General features: G+C 46.0%; 1 pseudogene; it reads right to left on the bottom strand.

Annotated features, from left to right (window-relative positions):
• The window catches only part of LOC129392707 (uncharacterized), a 608335-nt pseudogene that overhangs the window by 374008 nt on the left and 221537 nt on the right, over positions 1-12790 (bottom strand).

Below are 12790 nucleotides of genomic sequence, written 5' to 3'. Positions count from 1 at the left end.
CCCTGTGCAGTTTTGTGCAGCATCCTACTGGGAGTAGAAAGATGAACAACTCCACACAACAAATTCAGACTTCACCCCAGTTACTGCCAAAGTATTGAGAACGCAGGATACAAAGTCAGGTAAAAAACAATCACCTTGACCGTAGATGCCAGATCATCTGTTTTGCAATATGCTTCCTAGTGGTTTTACTAGGAAGAGAGAAGAGTGGAATGTCATTCCCCCAAAAGGAATTCTCATTTTCTCACAACCGACTTAGAAGTTCCCAGCATCTCAAGATGTTCTAGGGACTGTGTAGGTCCAGGAAAGCCCAAACTGTAATGGGTTTTTAAAAAAATCACCACACTACTGTGGAAAATGTTGACGGCTGGGGGAGTCTGGAGAAGCCTGCTGACACAGCAGGGAGAATCCAGGCTGCAGAGATGCATAGACCCGGGTTCAAATTTCAGCTCTGCTTCTTACAAGCTGTGTGACTATGGGCAAGTTACTTCACCTCTCTGGGCTTCCACCCACAAACCCTGGTAGGAGAAGAAGAATGATGAGACCTAGTCTGCCTATGTGCTGTGGAGATTGAGACTAATTCAAGTATTATCACACAGCTTACAGCTGATACCCAATGAATTGTTATTACTTTGTCAAGTTGACTTTGTCAGCCCTGAGAGAAAGAGAAATAGATTGAGTAACCAGTTCAAACAACCTATCAGCAAATTAAGTGACTACTCAACCAACTGGCCCAGCAACTGCACAGACTCTTCAGCGTTTAAAGGTCAAGATGCCACATGGAATGAGGGAGACTGGGCAGGAGTGATACATTTGGTCCCTCGAGGTGAGAGGAGCCTACCTGCCCTCCACTTTCCCTGCACTGCTGCTTTCCCCAGGGCAGTGCACAGAATAGGACATGCTAAATGGGGCTGACACCCTCAAATGCAGGAAAGCATGGTGGTTGGAAACACAGGCCCTGGAGCCAGCCTGCCAGGCTTCAAATTCCAGCAGACACCAGAGACCTTGCCGAGACTCCTTTTCCTCTTGTTATAGATGGGAAAGTTTTGCAGTTCTTCAAAAAGTTAAACACAGAATTACTATATGACCCTGCAAATCCACTGCTAGGTATATACCCAAAAGAAGTGAAAACAGATGTTCAAACAAATACTTGTACACACATATTCAGAGCAGCACTATTCACCATAGCCAAAAGGTAGAAACAACCCAAATATCCACCAACACACAAATGGATAGACAAATAGGGTCCATCCATACAATGGAATATTATTCATCCATAAAAGGAGTGAAGGGACTTGTGGTCCAGTGGTAAAGAATCCTCCTTATAATGCAGGTGACGCGGGTTCTATCGCTGGTCAGGGAACGAAGATCCCACATGCCGCGGGGCAACTAAGCCCGCCTGCCACAACTACTGAGCTCACGAGCCTCAACTAGAGAGCCCACGTGCTGCAAACTACAGAGCCCACATGCCCTGGAGGCTTCAAGCCACAACTAGAGAGAAGCCCACATGCCTCAACGAAAGATCTTGCATGCCACAACTAAGACCCAATGCAGCCAAAAATAAATAAAATAAATAATAAATTTTTTTGAAAAAGGAGTGAAGTACTGACACAGCTATCACGTAGAAAAAACTCATAAACATTATGCTCAGTGAAAGAAACCAGTCACAAGTGGCCACACATTGTTGGTTCCATTTATATGAAGTGTCCAGAATAGGCAAATCCAGAGAGAGAGAAAGCACATTAGTGGTTGCTTAAGGCTGGGAGGAGGGGGAATGGGAAGTGAGTGCTAATGGGGTTACCTTTTGGGGTGATGAACATGTTTAGAGGCAGTGGGTGCACAACACTGTGAATATTCCAAATGCCACTAAATTGTTCACTTTAAAACGGCTCCTATTATGTTATATGAATTTCACATCAATAAATTACTTCCCCAAAAACCCCACAGTTCCTCAAATTATTCTACCAATAACCAGCAGCCAACAGCAGGAGCCTGGGGAGTGCAGCTCCAGGGGACAGAACGCTGGGAGGAGGGGAGGGGGCCGTGGAGCACAGAGCCCACTCTAATCACCCCTCAAATGACAGAGACCACAGATTCAGACTCTCCGTGAAGCCTCCTTTGCCACTTAAACCATCTCCAGTCCACTCAAGGGCCAGCCACACGTCTCTCCAATCCCATCACACAGGAAATTTACATGTTTAATAAAAAGCTGCCGTCTTGACACTAATCTTAGAAAAAAAAAATTCTTACATTTGTATTAATTTTCCTTCCCAGTTTTAATTGAAGAGAGCATACAGAATCACAAGGGAAATAAAACCTTACTTTGTCTATCTGAGGGCCATGTGGCTTCATTAGAAATTACATTAGTTCCTCATTAAGCAACAATAATAATGTAGAGTTGGAATCAATAAAAAAAAAATGTTTTCCCCCAAGGTATAGATCCATTTGGTTCAATTATATTCTTACATGGCCAAACTCTGGTGGCTCCAATGCTAATAAAAATGTGGCGTGATGCCGGAAGATGTGGGCTTCCTTTATTTGCCTCCAGATGAATGATGAAATAGAGGGAAGGGCTTGATTCCCATCCTCACAACCACTCTCATCACTCCTAATGAGAAGCCACCTAACCACCCATCTAGAGCTCATACATCAAAGGTGTGAATAAGTTTCATCTCACCAGCTTTCCCTGATCAATCAGTAATAACTTCTCTGTAAGGGTTGAATTGTGCTATGGGTGATTACAGATGTCTGCCTTGAGCATGGGATTGGACGGCCATGCCGGGTAACAGGTTTGTGCCAGTTATGTCCAGGAGCCCCTCCAACTGGGAGGGGAGGTTAAGAAAACTATAGGCTATGAGCACTGGCAATTTCCACCCTTCTCCTTAGCATGCCCACTGCATGGCTGGGCTGGGTTTGCACAGTAATAGGGAGCATGAGACTTTTTTACCTCCTTCATTTCCATCAGACTTAACAAAAATCCTTAATCAGGACAAAATGAGTACTTACCTCACCCTCGACCAGGCTGTATGGCAGGGACAGTAGATCCTGCATAAAAAAATACAAAGACAAGAAATGTTGAGTTTCGCATTGAAACAATTGTTTTTCCTTTGTTTTTCTCTTAGACAAAATAACTATGCTCCTTGGAAAGAAATATTTGATTCATTTATTCCGAAAATGTTGATGGGGTGCCTAACACAAGCCAGGTGCTATTGTAGGCTCTGTGTTTTTAGCAATAAACAGACGGCAAGTCCCTGCCACTGGGTGGAAGAGGAGGAAGGACGTGGCAAATAAGGTAATAAATAACCGTAAATGAAGATAATGTCAGATAGTAATAAGTCCAATGATGATAACAAAATGGGTTGTGGGATGGAGAATGACAGGTGCTACTTTATGTTGGGGAGGGTTGAGAGTTGAAAGGAGCCAGACATATCTGGAGTAGGTATTTTCAGTGTAGAAACAGCAGTTACAAAGGCCCTGGGGCAGGCACGAGTGGACAAGGGCCAGGAAGCAGGAAGTTTGGAGTATCGGGATAGTCAGACATCAGGGAGGCAAGCAGGGGCCAGATCATGTCTAGCCTTGAAGGTCAACATATGGAATTTGGGTTTTCTCTAAGCAAGTTCGGAAGCCACCAGAAGATTTTAAGCACACTTTCACAGAACCAAAAGCCACACCCTACTCAGTAGGCCCAAAGAGCCCCCACGCTGTGGACTGACCCACACACATGTTCCACTTGTTCTCAGAATGCCGAGCCAGCTCCCAGCATGGGAAGGGCCCCGGCTGAGACGAAAGGGAAAAGGTGAGTTGCACACTTTGTGAAATGCAAATCCCAGGGCCAGGTGGCCCCCGGGCCTGGAACATCACTATCCAAGCCAAGTAAACCTTTTCTTCCTTCCTCTCTCTCTCTGCCCTCTGCTCGCACTTCCACCATACTTCCTATTGGTCAAGACGGTTTCCCACCCAAAGGGAGAGTAGACACCACAAGCTCCCCTTTTCCTTGCCCAAAGCTCAGATTGAGCCCCTTCATCACATGCCTGTGGCCTCCCCCAGCACCTCGGACTCCAAGGCAGAGAAACAAGAGACCCCCTTTCATGGACTCTGCTGAACCAAAGAAAATGCCCTGGCACTGGCTAGTCCCAGCCAGGGCTCCAGGCCCAACAAGCTGCGGGGAGCTTAACCAAGCCAGTACCTTAAAGACAAAGAGATGGGACATTGCTCTGCTTTGCTGCCCAAAGTCTTGGGCACAGGAGACCAGGCCACCTGAGAAGACAACGTTCCACCGTTACCACCCATCCATCCCAGGCTGAGCTCCAGGCTCCCCACCTACTTCACAGGGTGGTTGTGGGGATTAAATGAGATACCACACACCTGGTTCATGGCCACCACTCAGCAAAGGCCCCAGTGTCAAGAGCTGTTATTAGCCTAGACCAGCATCTTTGCTGCAAGCCTTTTTGCCATAAACATTTTCGCCACAAATATTTTTGCTGCAAAACTAATTGGCTGTAGGGTAATTTTACTGTAAAAGATAAAATAACAAAAAAGTAAAGAGGGAGGGCTTCCCTGGTGGCGCAGTGGTTGCGCGTCCGTCTGCCGATGCAGGGGAACCGGGTTCGCGCCCCGGTCTGGGAGGATCCCACATGCCGCGGAGCGGCTGGGCCCGTGAGCCATGGCCGCTGAGCCTGCGCTCCGCAACGGGAGAGGCCACAACAGAGGGAGGCCCACATACCACAAAAAAAAAAAAAAAAAAAAAAATCTACTTTTTACCACATGGGTTCGTGCCCCGGTCCAGGAAGATCCCACATGCTGCGGAGCAGCTGGGCCCGTGAGCCATGGCCGCTGAGCCTGCACGTCCGGAGCCCGTGCTCCGCAACGGGAGAGGCCACAACAGTGAGAGGCCTGCATACCGAAAAAAAAAAAAAAATTTTTTTTTAATAAATAAATAAAATAAAAAGGACATAGTGAAACATGAAAAATGAATAACAAAATTTAAGACTTTATTGTGAAATACAAAATATTTGCACACATTTAAAATGCATGCAAATATTATACAATGGAATATTACTCAGCCATAAAAAAAGAATGAAATAATGCCATTTGCAGCAACATGGATGGACCTAGAGATTCTCATACTGAGTGAAGTAAGTCAGAGAAAGACATATATCACATGATATCACTTATATGTGGAATCTAAAAAAACTGGTACAAATGAACTTATTTACAAAACAGAAATAGAGTCACAGATGTAGAAAACAAACTTATGGTTACCGAGGGGGAAAGGGGAGGGGAGGAATAAAATGGGAGATTGGGATTGAGATATACACACTACTGTATATAAAATAGATAACTAATAAGAACCTGCTGTATAGCACAGGGAACTCTACTCAATACTCTGTAATGACCTATATGGGAAAAGAATCTTAAAAAGAATGGATATATGTATATGTGTAACTGATTCACTTTGCTGTACAGCAGAAACTAACACAACATCGTAAACCAACTATACTCCAAAAAATTAATCCAAAAAATAAAAATGAAATAAAATGCATGTAGATTCACAGCAATACTGCACAAATAACTGACAAGCATCCATCTCAAACACCAGGATGCGTGTTTGCAGCTGAGCTCTGTATCACTGCTGCTTCTTCTTGGCAGATTGTCACATGGCCATTGGTGAATGTCCCAAAGTTCTGTTGGAAACATGGGTTCAACTTTGCGCCTTCAAATCACCTAAGGATTTGCAAACTGATGCTATCGTTTTCTAATATAATATGTGATTTGGCTTTGCACTCTCAATTTCACACTTCCAGTAAGTTTTATCACCGTGTTTTCTATCAACTACATCGATAGAATAGTTGTTACCATCCACTGTTTTAAGACGACCACACCTACTTAACTGATTCACTTTGCTGTACAGCAGAAACTAACACAACATCGTAAACCAACTATACTCCAAAAAATTAATCCAAAAAATAAAAATGAAATAAAATGCATGTAGATTCACAGCAATACTGCACAAATAACTGACAAGCATCCATCTCAAACACCAGGATGCGTGTTTGCAGCTGAGCTCTGTATCACTGCTGCTTCTTCTTGGCAGATTGTCACATGGCCATTGGTGAATGTCCCAAAGTTCTGTTGGAAACATGGGTTCAACTTTGCGCCTTCAAATCACCTAAGGATTTGCAAACTGATGCTATCGTTTTCTAATATAATATGTGATTTGGCTTTGCACTCTCAATTTCACACTTCCAGTAAGTTTTATCACCGTGTTTTCTATCAACTACATCGATAGAATAGTTGTTACCATCCACTGTTTTAAGACGACCACACCTACTCATCACTGTTTAGACCATCATGAGGGCGAAGATGGATGGAATATAAAAATGGGAGTCCTGCGTCAGTGAACAAACGAAACCAACTGTTCTCCAGTTTTTTTATCTCTTACAGCAAAATTGCCTTAGGGCCAATTAGTTATGGGGTGAAAATGTTTGCAGCAAAGATGTTTATAGCACAGAAGCTTTGGGGCGAAAATACCTAGAACCATTATTAGTATGTTTATTACCACTGTTGGTCAAGTCCACGCTGCACAGATTAACAGTGAACGTGGGCTAGGACCAGCCAGCACAGACCATCCACATAAAGAGAAATCTTCGGGAACATGACAGAGCTAGAGCCACAATTTGGAAACAGGTAACTCGTGGAATAAATGTTGAGCTGCTTCTCCTACCACATCCCAAAGGCTGTTAGACCAGGCACGCCTGTGGCGTTTCTCTCCTGTTTGCAAAGTGTAAACAAGAGGGCTTGTCCTGCCTGCCTGTGTTGAAAGGCACGGGCAGGGTAGAGCACCCGTCTTCTCCCCCATCAGTGCCTGGTCCACCGGGCAGGCTCAGGTGGGTCTCTGACCTCAGCTTACAAGGGAGGCACAGGCTGAAAAGTAGGGGGGCAAGGTGGAGCCCGGGGTCTGCATACAAGGGGGTGGACCAACATAGATCTTTCTCCTGGGGTCTCAGAACCAAGCCCTGTGCCTCCCCCAGTCTTTCCTCTGCCCAGCATCCCTCCTCTTATCTCCAAACCCTCCTTCTACGCCAGCTCCTTCTCTGAGCCCCTCTCTTCCTTGCTCCCTCACCTCCTTTAGTAACTGTAAAAGCTCAGTTCTCTTTGCTTCTTTCTGTCCACCCTCCAGAACTGTGCTCAACATTGGAGACACAGTGAGAAGAACAAATGGACATGGTCCCCAAGGGCACTTACAGTCTGGAGGAGAAGCAGACAGGAATTAGGGAATCACAAATCCAAGTAAGGCTACAGATCCAAGAAAGAGCATATGAGGGCCCTCCGCCTTCTCATTTACTCCTCAACACCCACTCCCCCTTATCCGGACAGCTTTATTGCACAGCCCAGGACCCTTGTCCCTTCTCACCTTGCCGGGAACCCTCTGCAGTGAGTCTGTCTGTTCCCTCTCTGACATCTTTTCCCAAAGCCCTTCGTCCTTTGGCGTCCGTTTCCTATGCCTACTCTGGGAACGCCAGCATCCTTTAGGAATCAGCCTCTGCATGCACGTTACTCCCCCTCCCTTGGAACCATTTCCTGTCCCATCCAGACCTCAATCCCTACCTCCTCTAGGACCCCCCGTATGTGTGTGTCTGGTCCTGGCTGCCATCCTGAGCTCCAGACCCAACAAACTTACTGTCCTCTCGCTCTCTCCACATGCGTGTCCCACTGACATTTCAACATCACACGGTCCAAGCCATGCCCTCCTCTTTCCACCAGTTGTGCCTCCTCATCTCCTGGGTTGGAGAAGCGCATCCCAGTTCTGCCAGCGCCCTGAGCCTGAAGCCTGGGTGCCTCGTCTCACTCATCCCCATGCTCCAACCCTCTTGATCCACGGCAGCTGTGCCTCTTGCACTGCACTCTCCCCCCTGGTCTGGTTACTGCATAATAACTGTATAATAATAGATGCTTCAAAGGCTTCTGGACAAGTCTCTTTGTGATACTGAAAACAATTTGGCTGAAAGCAAAGGGACCAGAAGGACAATTTGGTCAAAACGAATATTCCATGGCTGTTGTTTTTCTGAGTGTTGGTCATCTTAGTGTGCCATGATGTGGTTTTAAAGAACTTTTATGCACTAGGATCTGTTTATTCCCCCATATTCAGAGTTTCATTTTATTTTGTTTGTTTAAGAAATCGAGACCTAGTATTGCCAGGCTCAGCTGTAACTAATGGCAGACACTGGGCAATGAAAAGAGTCTCCTATAAAAATCTCATTCATAGCATTCATCTAGAGAGCCTCATATAACAGTCCCTTGAAAAGCAATGTATGTGCTGCCCTGTGAAAATTCACTTTGCAGTATGTGTGATCCGGGAAAGGTAGGGTCTCCATTGAATCCATACAAATCAAAATCAATACTATTTTCCTCACCACTCTTTTCTGAATTATAAATGAAGAAAGCCCCTACTATTCACCAAACTCACCCCTCAAAAAACAATACAAATTAGACATGTATTCTCCTGGGTTTTTTCCTAAACATGTTCAAACATATCTGCCTATATATACATATGCAGATACACATAATATATACTTCTTAATTTTTAAAAATGGATTGGAGCTGTAGATATTGATCTGAACACTTGCTTTTTATAAACTTAACAATAGAGTATGAAAATCTTTTCCAGATAATTCATGTAGAATTGAGTTTCTCAATTCCAGCACTGTTGAAAATTTGGCGTGGATAATTCTTTGTTGTAAGGGGCTGTCATGTGCATTGTGGGATGTTTAGCAACATCCCTGGCCTCTATCCACTAAATGCCAGGACCATATCCTCTCCCCCAATCGTGACAACAAAAAATGTCTACAGACACGGCCAAGGGTCCCCCAAGGGGACCACCAGTTGAGAACCCCTGGTGTGCAGCCATCACTTCCTTTTTTAACAGCTGCATAGAATTCCATACTACGGATGAACCATATTTTATTTAATTATTCCCCTATTCATCAACATTCAGAATCTATTTTAAATGCATCAGAGGGACCTGATGGTTAAAAAAATATCGTGGCAGTGTATAAAGAGTCATTTTACTTTATCCTTCTCATAAAATTTGAATGATTGTGCATCTGGCTTGTTTAAAACAGATAGGTACTCTGTGTGCATTAGGCAGCTCTATGAGTTTCTTTTATGTTTGTTCTATGATGTGGGCGTTGACAAAATTCCACCTTATGTCAGAAAGAGATGGGTGATCTTCCGTGCCGTGACGGCATGTGGGGAGGTGGCACTCTCATCCACCACTGGTGGGGGCAGCAACCAGTACCACTTTTCTGGTGGCCGGGCAATCAGGCAAAACAGATCAAGAGCCATCACTCTGTCTAACTATCTATTTCTTGTTCAGTAAAATTAGGTGGACATCTACAGGCTGCCCCTCCCCTTCTCCTTAGCCTGGATGAACTCAGTAAAGCTAGATGGCTCTCAAAGATAAATGCTTGGCCCTACTCAGAAAGACAATTAATGAGCTCAGAGACTGCTTAAATGGAGATGAAATGTGAGATTAACAGACGCAGGGCCATCTATCCATCCACCAACAGGCTATCTCCTCCTCGCTGCGCTGTTTCATTAGACACCGCCAAGGAAACCCACCGAATGCACCATGGCTATCAGGTCTATTTTTGAGATAATTACAAGGCTTGGGCTTGGATCCACTTAAAGGCAGAAATATGGGACAGAGAAGGATTAAGGTGAACTCTGCCCCTTTCTCCTCTGCTGAAAATGTCCCAAAAGGCTTTAAAGGGAAGAGAAAACCGCCTGAAACTTTCACCAGAGCCTGGTTGGTTGCCGCAGGAGCTGTGGGGCCCAAAGCTCTAATTCTGAACAGTGTCCAGTACAATAATGAGGTACAATCCCTCCCTGCAGGCTAGTCTCCTCGCCCACGCCCTCTGCTCGCTGCGTCTGGGAACACGAGTGCATTTAGGGGAAGGAAGGAGTAGGGAAGAAGGAGAGGAGGAAGGAGGGGCAGAGGACAGTGCAGAGCAGGATCCTGTGTCTCTTAGCATCACACCATTGCACTCTCTGGAAGCTCAGATGTTGCCACTCTACGCATCACTCTTAAAAATGGATCTGTCCTCTGCTCGCATGACCTTGCAAACAGGGAGACCGTGACGGGGTGAAGTCATCTCTGGGCCGGCTTTCTTGTTTCCTCTCAGGCTGCAATCTCCTAGAAGGCACAGCAAGAATGCAAAACTGCAGGAAAGAACCTGGTTTGCTTGCGGCATCTCCGTCCCTCTACCCAGTGGAGTATTTCTGCAGACACTCCTTCCCCGTCATCCGTTTCGTGAGCAGAATTCCCGCCTTGACATCTGAGCGTGTCCCTCACTCCCCACCCTGATGACAAGGACAATGACACTGGGATATCAAGCAACAATATTCATAATAGCTGCTGCACAATGGCCAAGCAGGTGACACACTTTGCTCCTGCAACAGGATTAGAACTTGGATTAATCTCTGCACTTTTCCTTGGTGCCCCTCCTTATATAAGACTTTCCATCAATCAGAGGCCTCCTCCTTGCCTCTTGGAGGGTTAGGATTACTTTAGCAGGAGTGAAAAGAGAAAGAAACAGTGTTCAGTCTTTTTCGATATCCAAAGGCAGCTGCCAATCCAATGCCTACAGAACAATCTTGCCCTTTGAGGGAGATCACATAACCCAGGATGAGGAGCTCCATCACCATGTGGAAATAGTCTTCCACAAACAGCCGCCCAAAGACTGTAGATGGTCCAGAAGGAGTCCTGCCCAAGCCTTTGCAGAGCCCCAGGGAAACCTCTCCATGTGCCCGCCCCCTTTTCACGGGTGCCCCTCCTTTTTCAAAGGAGACTTATAGGCCCCTTAAAAGATAGAGGGTGAGGAAGAGAAGTTGTAATGGTGTAGACAGAACAGTGGCGAACTCCCCTCATCATATGTGAATGAAAACATTTAATCCTCACAAAAAGACCACAAGAAAGGTGAATATTATTATCATGTCTGGTTCACAGATCATGAAAAGAGAGAAGTAAAGGTCCCAGGGTCCCCGTGGTTGGCGAGATAGGATTCAGACCTGCTTTGTCTAATTCTAATTCCAAGACCTCTCTTGTCCCCAGATTCTTTCACATAAATGAAAGGTCACACTTGGCATTGTCCAGAAGGACACACACTTGCCCTCAGGGAACTTCCAAGTGACTTGGGAAGGCAAAAAAATATTTAAGCAGAAGTGGAATATCATAACAGGCAAGGAGCAGAACACTCCAGATGAGGGAAGAAAGTCTGTCAACTGGGTCTCCTGGAAAGCAGATGTCAAGGTGGAGTTAGCCATGCAAAAGGTTTACTGAGGAGTAACACCTGAGTGGGAGTTAAATAGTATCCCCCCCTCAAAATATGTTCAAGTCCTAATTCCCCAGAACCTGTGCATGTGACCTTATTTGGGAAAAGGTCTTTGCAGATATAATCAAGGTAAGATGAGGTCACACTGGACTGGGGCGGGGTAGGGAGGGAATCCCTAAATCCAAAGACAGTGTTCTTAAGAGAGAAAAGGAAGATTTGAGACATAAGAGACACAGACACAGCGAAGAGGGCAATGTGAAGACAGAGGCAGAGACTGAAGTGATGCAGCCACAAGCCAAGGAACACCTGGAGCCACCAGAAACTGGAAGAGGCATGTGGGGTCCCCTCTTAGAGCCTTTGAAAGGAGCATAGCTCCCTTGATTTTGGACTTCTGGCCTCCAGAACTGTGATAGGATAAACTTCTGTTGTTTTACAGCACCAGTTTGTGATCATTTTCTGCAGCAGCCACAGGACACTGACACAAGCCGTGCAAGGAGAAGGGAGGAGGCAGGATGGGACAAGGGAAGCTGTCAGTGGGGATGCAGACCTGACAGTTCCTGGCCGCTCGCCAGGGACTCCAGAGCCAAGTGCCCATTAGAGGAGTCCTGCGTCCGGCAGAAAGTGTCAGGACCTAGGACCACAGTCTTGCAGTCATCGGCCGGCGCCAACCTGAGAAGAGCAGGGCAGCTCAAGGGCTGAGGCAGGCCCAAGGCATTAACAGCTGGAGGCTGTCATCTGTCCACACTGTTCACAGCTGGGCTATGCATCCCTTCTTGAAGGGAGAGTTCTGTGTCTGCCATAGCGTGGACACAGGAAGAACAGGATCAAGGTTCCACCCCACTTTGAAACCCCCCCAGTGTGCAAATAAGAGAACAAACAAGAGAACCACCAACTTGGAAGGAATCATTATGTCTTGCTATCTCATTCATTCATTCATTCACTCATTTATTCACCCCACCACTATTTCCTGGGGCCTGCTCTGTCCTGGCACTGTGCTTGGTGAACTGGCAATCCAGAGTGAGCCAGCAGCAGCTCCTGAACTCTGGGACTTGCATCCTAGTTAGGGGGACAGAGCACGCTAAAAGGTGCTATAAGGCAAGGCTGGAGGGACAGGTGGGCACAGTATCAAAGGAGCCTTGGGATCCAGCCCAAGTTGGGAGTCTGGAGTCTTCCCAAGGGCAATGGAAAGTCACTAAACGTGATGGCAGGAAGGGACAGGATCACTTTAATTCTCACATGGACAATAGTTTGGATGGAGCAAGAGTAGAGATAGCTTAATGTGTTGAGGCACCTGTGGTTTTTGCAAAAGGTGATAGAAGTGTGAATTAAGGTGGTGGTGGAGGGAATGGAGGAAAGGAGACAGACTTGAGAAATATTTTGGAGATAGAATCAAGAGGACTTGCTGGTGGGTCACCGTGTGTGTGTGTGTGTGTGTGTGTGTGTGTGTGTGTGTGTGTGTG

Source organism: Physeter macrocephalus, chromosome 14 (genome assembly GCF_002837175.3).
Source record: "Physeter macrocephalus isolate SW-GA chromosome 14, ASM283717v5, whole genome shotgun sequence".
Taxonomy (NCBI): Eukaryota; Metazoa; Chordata; class Mammalia; order Artiodactyla; family Physeteridae; genus Physeter; species Physeter macrocephalus.
This window is presented reverse-complemented; position numbering and strand designations above follow the sequence as displayed.